Raw genomic sequence first — 5,953 nt, 5'->3', positions numbered from 1 at the left:
CGATTTCAAAATGGTGGACGGCGTTTTGATTGAGCAGGGTGGACGGCGTCCACCCTGGAAAACCCTCGAAAATAAGTGGGGGGATGCCGTCCACCCGCGTGGTACCCCGACTCGTGCCCTGCCTTTTTACAAGAATGTACACAGAAAGGTTTTGGGTCCAAACAACTGACCAGCCTGGACCTCAACAATTGCGAAACAGAACAAAGTGGCTAGCCAGGATATTTTCAGATTCAAATTGTAACCCACACAGCCCATAAGTACTGCGTGACCAGGCCATTTATTTAGCAAAACATTTATTTTGAATTTGTAATCAAGTTTCGAAATTCATAAAAACATGTGATCAAAAAGGAAAACACTGTCGAAAACAGTAAAGTCAAAGGCAAAAACGAATAATTGTGTGCACAATAAGTCCAAAATATACAAACATACAAACTGAATGTTGAAACAATTACATGACACCAAAGTGCAACTTGAAATATATTACATACATATCAAATAAATTGAGATCAAAAAACATTCAACACATAGGGAAAAGACCAGTCCTTTTACTAAAATACCAGTAGACAGGCGGAATAGGAGGTGGAAAACAACAGCCTGCCTATCTCACAGGACCTGTGACTGAATGTTCCGTCTGGTTGCATGCAAGGGCCCACACAAGTGGAGTGATTTGATCCCTAGCTGCACACTTCTGTCTTGTCACAGGCTGGGGGTCAACGCGTTTCGAACCAAAATCAGTAAAGGTTCTCCTCAGGACAGGGACTGGGCACAGTCTTCACTGGAAAAAATTAAAAAAGGTGGTGTCAAACTAACAGTGTCACAATAAAGGGAACCTCTCTGTCTCTCCACAGTTGTGTAAAAAGGAAAATTACCTGCACCACAGGCAAAAGGGATTGCAGGAGTGGAGGAAGACTGTGAACCGGGACAATAAATCTGTGAGGGAAATGAATGAGTGGGATCAGTGGCACAGTGGGCGGTACAATTAATATTAAAATAAATATTAAATAGCTTGGGCGCCCTCACCAAGCTCCTATGTATTGGGTGACAAATAAATACCTGGATCAAGATGTGAAGATGTCACTTTGTCGAGCGCCCGCAGAGCGGTGCGCTTTTGGAAGATAGCAAGGTTCACATTCCTTGTATCAACTGAAGGGAAAATGATAAAGAAAACCCACATCAGACAACTAGCATCGTTTAAATGGAAGAACATCCATCAAGTCGTGTGAAGCACCTCTCCTACCTGCACGCCGTGTACCAGTGCAGCCGGCTCTGTAGAGACTGAGTAAAACAGTTCTAGTCGGAATTGCGTTTTAGGCGGGAAGCATTCTACCGCACGGAGCCGCTGCAGGAAACAAAAAGAGTAAGGCGCGAGTGACATAGCCTGCTGCAGAGGGTGTTAAATCTGCTGCGGTCGGCTCAGAGGCTCGACAGAAGCACTTACTTGAGCACAATGGATTCAATCCTAACATCGGCCAAACGGGTTCAGGGCTTGCTAGACGAGGGCTTATTCGCGTGAGACTGGAAGTCAATCTAAAGAAAGCTCAGAAAGCGAGGGTGGATACTGGAGTGTGCTAGGGACGCTGGTACTTGGAGTCCTGCTAGTTAGACTAGTAAATCTGACACACTTATTGTATAATATAACGGATTCTTTAAACATTACCCAAGTGTGTACAGAGGCAAACAGTGTTACATAAATAATGACACGCAAAAGAAAATGTCCCACATTTTTTCACGAGGCAGATTTTCAAAAGCCACTAAAGTTTGCAATGTACCAACCCTTGCTGATTCCGGCAGCCTCTTTATACAAAGAGTTCATTAGATACTGACACACAGAAAAGGAATGTCTCACACATTTTTTTAGGCAAATTTTCAAAGCACTGGAGTTTACAATACAGACACTGTCGCACACGGTGTATTTATACAAGCACAAACACCGCATCCAGGCATATTCATAATATCAATGATGAGGGACCTCTTCGATGTTGTAAATACCTTAACAATAGACATCGCCACTGTTTCTAAAAATGCCACTCACCATGACCAAATGGTCAATTTTATATAACAAAAAAAATAGGTTTGTAAAGAAATTGTTGCATTTCTAAACTACAGACCAGGCAGCACGGCTAAAGCTCAAATGCAGAAAATACATGGAATTAGAGATTACCCAATTCAGACAGTTTATTAAGACCAGAGTTGGAAGTGTCAAATTTCAGAATGAGATAGGCCTCTTTTTGAGAGAGGCGTACATCCAGGTCCCCACTGCCACCTCTGATGACCGCAAGCACGGTCCATCTGATATCATTGACTGAGTGTTTATGTTGTATAAAATGGGAAACCAATGGGGCTGTCAGAGTCTTGTTGTTTATTCTGGAGCGGTGTTGGATAATTCGTTGGCGAACTTCCTGAGTGGTCTTCCCAATGTACACCTTTTTGCACGGACATTGGATTGCATACACTGTATTTTTGGTCTTACAGTTAGTGTGTTCGTCATGTCTCCAAAATTTGTTGCCGTCTGTAAACAGTGTACCCTCCATGGTCAGATCACAGACTGTGCATGTCCCACATTTCCGGTGTCCCTTAACGGGGTTGGACCCAAAGATGGTGCCTTGAGTGTCTCTTTTAGCGGGGGGCCGTGTCGTGGTGATCATCTGGCCGATACTCCGGTTTTTTTTAAGGGCAAAGAGTGGTACTCCCACGTCTGGTAAAACTTCTTCAACCAAGTGCCAGCACTTCCTGATTGTTTTTTGGAGTTGGTTGGTGTGGGGGCCAAACGTGGATACGCACACTATCCTCTGGGTTGCAGGTCTCGATCTTTTTTCTAAAAGATGTTCCCTGGGCGTCCATCTTGCTCTCTTCATAGAGTGCTTCAGCAACTTGTGGGGATAGCCTCTTTCCTGCAGTTTGGCAGTAAGAGCTTGACAATGGAGATCAAACTGCTGTGTAGACGAACAATTGCGTCTCACACGGAGAAATTGTCCGTATGGGAGATTGTCCCTCAGACTCCGAGGATGGTAACTCCTATAATGGAGTGCATTATTCTTATCGGTTTTCTTTTGGTACAAGGAGCACATGAGTCCGTCTGTACTAGCTGACACCGCTACATCGAGGAAGGTAATGATTTAGAATCATAGCTCAGACTGAATTTGATGTCGGGACTTCTATCGTTCAGCCAAACGTGAAATTCTTCAAGTAGAGCAGAGGACCCATTCCAGACGCACCAGACGTCGTCTATATATCTGAGCCACTGCTCAATGTGATCTCTGTAGGGGTTGTTGGTATACACATATCTCTCCTCATATTGACCCATGTAGAGAATCGCCATTTCAGGCGCAAAGGGGCAGCCCATGGCTGAGCCTTTGATTTGCAGAAGCATTTCTTCCTCAAATGTGAAGAAGTTCTTTTTAAGGGCCAATGTAGCAAACGAGACGATGAGCTCTGTGGGAACCCTGTGTGGGCGAGGTCTGGTCTCAAGGTATAGCTCAATGACATCAAGGCCATCCTGCTGCGGAATCTGCGTATACAAAGAAGATACGTCCATGGTAACAAGCAGTTGGGAATCCGAGTCACATTTCAAGCCTTCGACCCTATTAATGAAGTCCATGGTGTCTCTCAGATACGATGGAACTTGAACAACAAGGGGTTTGAGGAATATGTCCACAAATTGTGAAATCGGTTCAAAGACCGAATCGCACCCCGAAACAATGGGACGTCCTGGGGGTGTTTTGGAGTCTTTGTGCACTTTCGGGAGAAAGTAAAGATGGGGGGTTCGTGGATGTTTCTTCACCAGATATTCGGACTCCTTTGGACCAAGTATCCCAGCGTCTCTGGCCCCATTCACAAGTTTGCCGATCTCATCCAGTATCTGGGCTGTGGGGTCTTGTGTGATCCGACGGTACCAATCCCGGTTGTAGACATGACTTCTTCCTTCGGTTCTATACAGGTCCTTGGACCAGAGGACCACAGCTCCTCCTTTGTCTGCAGGCCTTATGATGGCTTCCTGCTGGTTCTTTAATTCACGTATGGCTTCTCTTTGTTTCTTGGTGATGTTCCCAGGAGCAAATGGGCGTTTCTTCTCCAGTATGTTCAAGGATGACATAACAGAGCGCTCAAAAGCAATAATGTTCTTCGAAGTGGTATGATTCGGAGGGCAAAATGTTGATTTGTTCCGAAGACCTGAAGCTTCTGTTACAACCTGGTCTGGCGACTCTCTGAAAAACCATCTCAATCTGATTTTTCTAAAAAATTCCATGACCTCCAGTTTGATTTTAGTGAAGTCCATAGCTGTTCCAGGGACAAAAGAAAGGCCCAGTTCCAAGACTTCTTTTTCAGTCTGAGTTAGAATTTTGTCGGAGATGTTAATGATAGAGGATGATTTTACGACTTGTAGTGCTGATTGCGTGTCGTCATCTCCCATTGTGGTTTGAATCGGGTCAGTTTCTGCTGTTGGCCCTGGCCTAAAAAAGGCCTCTTAGGGGTGTTTCTATTTTGTTGATTCCTGTTCGATGGACCCTCGCCCGCATCTGAGTCTTCCATTGACTCGGAAGAGGATGTCTCAGAGAACGTCGTGAATCTTTTCTTTGATCTTCCTTGATTATAATTGAGGTGTCTGATGGAGTCTGACCTAGTATAAAACTCATCCTTGAGGTATGGGTACACCATCTCGATGTTAAAGTTTTTAGATCTTTCTCGAATTTGGTCGTTTTGAAGTTGATAGTGTTATCCCTGAAGGTCGTTAGTTCTTTATCGATCTTTTCAAGGAGAGTCTTGGCCTCAAGCTAAGTATGATTATCTTTTATTGCTTGTAGCTGCTCCTCAATTTCCTCTTCCTCCTTTTTCAAGATTCTTTGGGCGGTTTCCACAGTGTGCACCATCAAGTCTCTACTACATTTTGTACTGATGAAGCTAAATCCTTTACAGTATGCGGGGTCATCTGTGAATATGACAGGTACATTCTTGATCTGGAGTCCCCAGGGTATCGTTCCAGCTCTAAGATTCGCAAGTAGGAAATGACCATGAAGCTCAGTCCTAACATGTTTTTTGCGGAGTCTGATGAGTTTTTCTGCAAAGTTGAGCTGTTTAGCCGTGCTGCTTAATTTAACTGAAGAGAAAAGAGAGTGGAATCAGAGAGGAGTTTCTGGATGTGATCCTCACTGAAAGACAGGGTGTCCTTTTCAGCCATGTTTAGATTACCAGGCAATGTTGCCTGATTATACTTAATACACACAAACGACACTCATTTAAATGTCGAAATGACAAAAAACCATGCGGGCAGCCGCCCGCTCTACCAGAATGTACACAGAAAGGTTTTGGGTCCAAACAACTGACCAGCCTGGACCTCAACAATTGCGAAACAGAACAAAGTGGCTAGCCAGGATATTTTCAGATTCAAATTGTAACCCACACAGCCCATAAGTACTGCGTGACCAGGCCATTTATTTAGCAAAACATTTATTTTGAATTTGTAATCAAGTTTCGAAATTCATAAAAACATGTGATCAAAAAGGAAAACACTGTCGAAAACAGTAAAGTCAAAGGCAAAAACGAATAATTGTGTGCACAATAAGTCCAAAATATACAAACAGGTGAAGGGGCGTGGTGACCGGCGTGGTGTCCTGCGGCAGTCCGAGAAACTTCCGATTTCAAAATGGTGGACGGCGTTTTGAAACGCGTGGTACCCCGACTCGTGCCCTGCCTTTTTACAAGACACCACTGACTTCATTAATAAGCTAACTGACCTGCCATTCGAAGAAAATAAAGACCACCTAGTGAGTATGGACATTACATCTCTATACACCCAGATCCCCCAGGAAGAGGGACTGGAGGTACTAAGGTTATTTCTGAACACGAGAGAAAGACCAACGAAGGTGCCAACTGAATTCATTCTTGATCTGGCAAAACTAGCTCTAAAAAGGAACTTCTTTAAATTTAAAGATGATTTCTTCTTTCAGATCCGAGG

At 44.0% G+C, this 5,953-nt stretch overlaps 1 long non-coding RNA gene across 1 annotated transcript; it reads right to left on the bottom strand.

Moving 5' to 3' along the window:
* Positions 1 to 348: 348 nt before the first annotated feature.
* Positions 349 to 1,490, bottom strand: LOC144824936 (uncharacterized). The gene is made up of 5 exons (XR_013609191.1): positions 1,439 to 1,490; positions 1,238 to 1,339; positions 1,054 to 1,143; positions 870 to 930; positions 349 to 775 (listed from the first exon to the last, which is right to left on the bottom strand). It is a non-coding gene; the product is annotated as an uncharacterized LOC144824936 (long non-coding RNA).
* Between the last annotated feature and the right edge of the window lie 4,463 nt (positions 1,491 to 5,953).

The sequence above is a fragment of the Lissotriton helveticus genome, chromosome 3_1 (assembly GCF_964261635.1).
Source record: "Lissotriton helveticus chromosome 3_1, aLisHel1.1, whole genome shotgun sequence".
NCBI lineage: Eukaryota > Metazoa > Chordata > Amphibia > Caudata > Salamandridae > Lissotriton > Lissotriton helveticus.
This window is presented reverse-complemented; position numbering and strand designations above follow the sequence as displayed.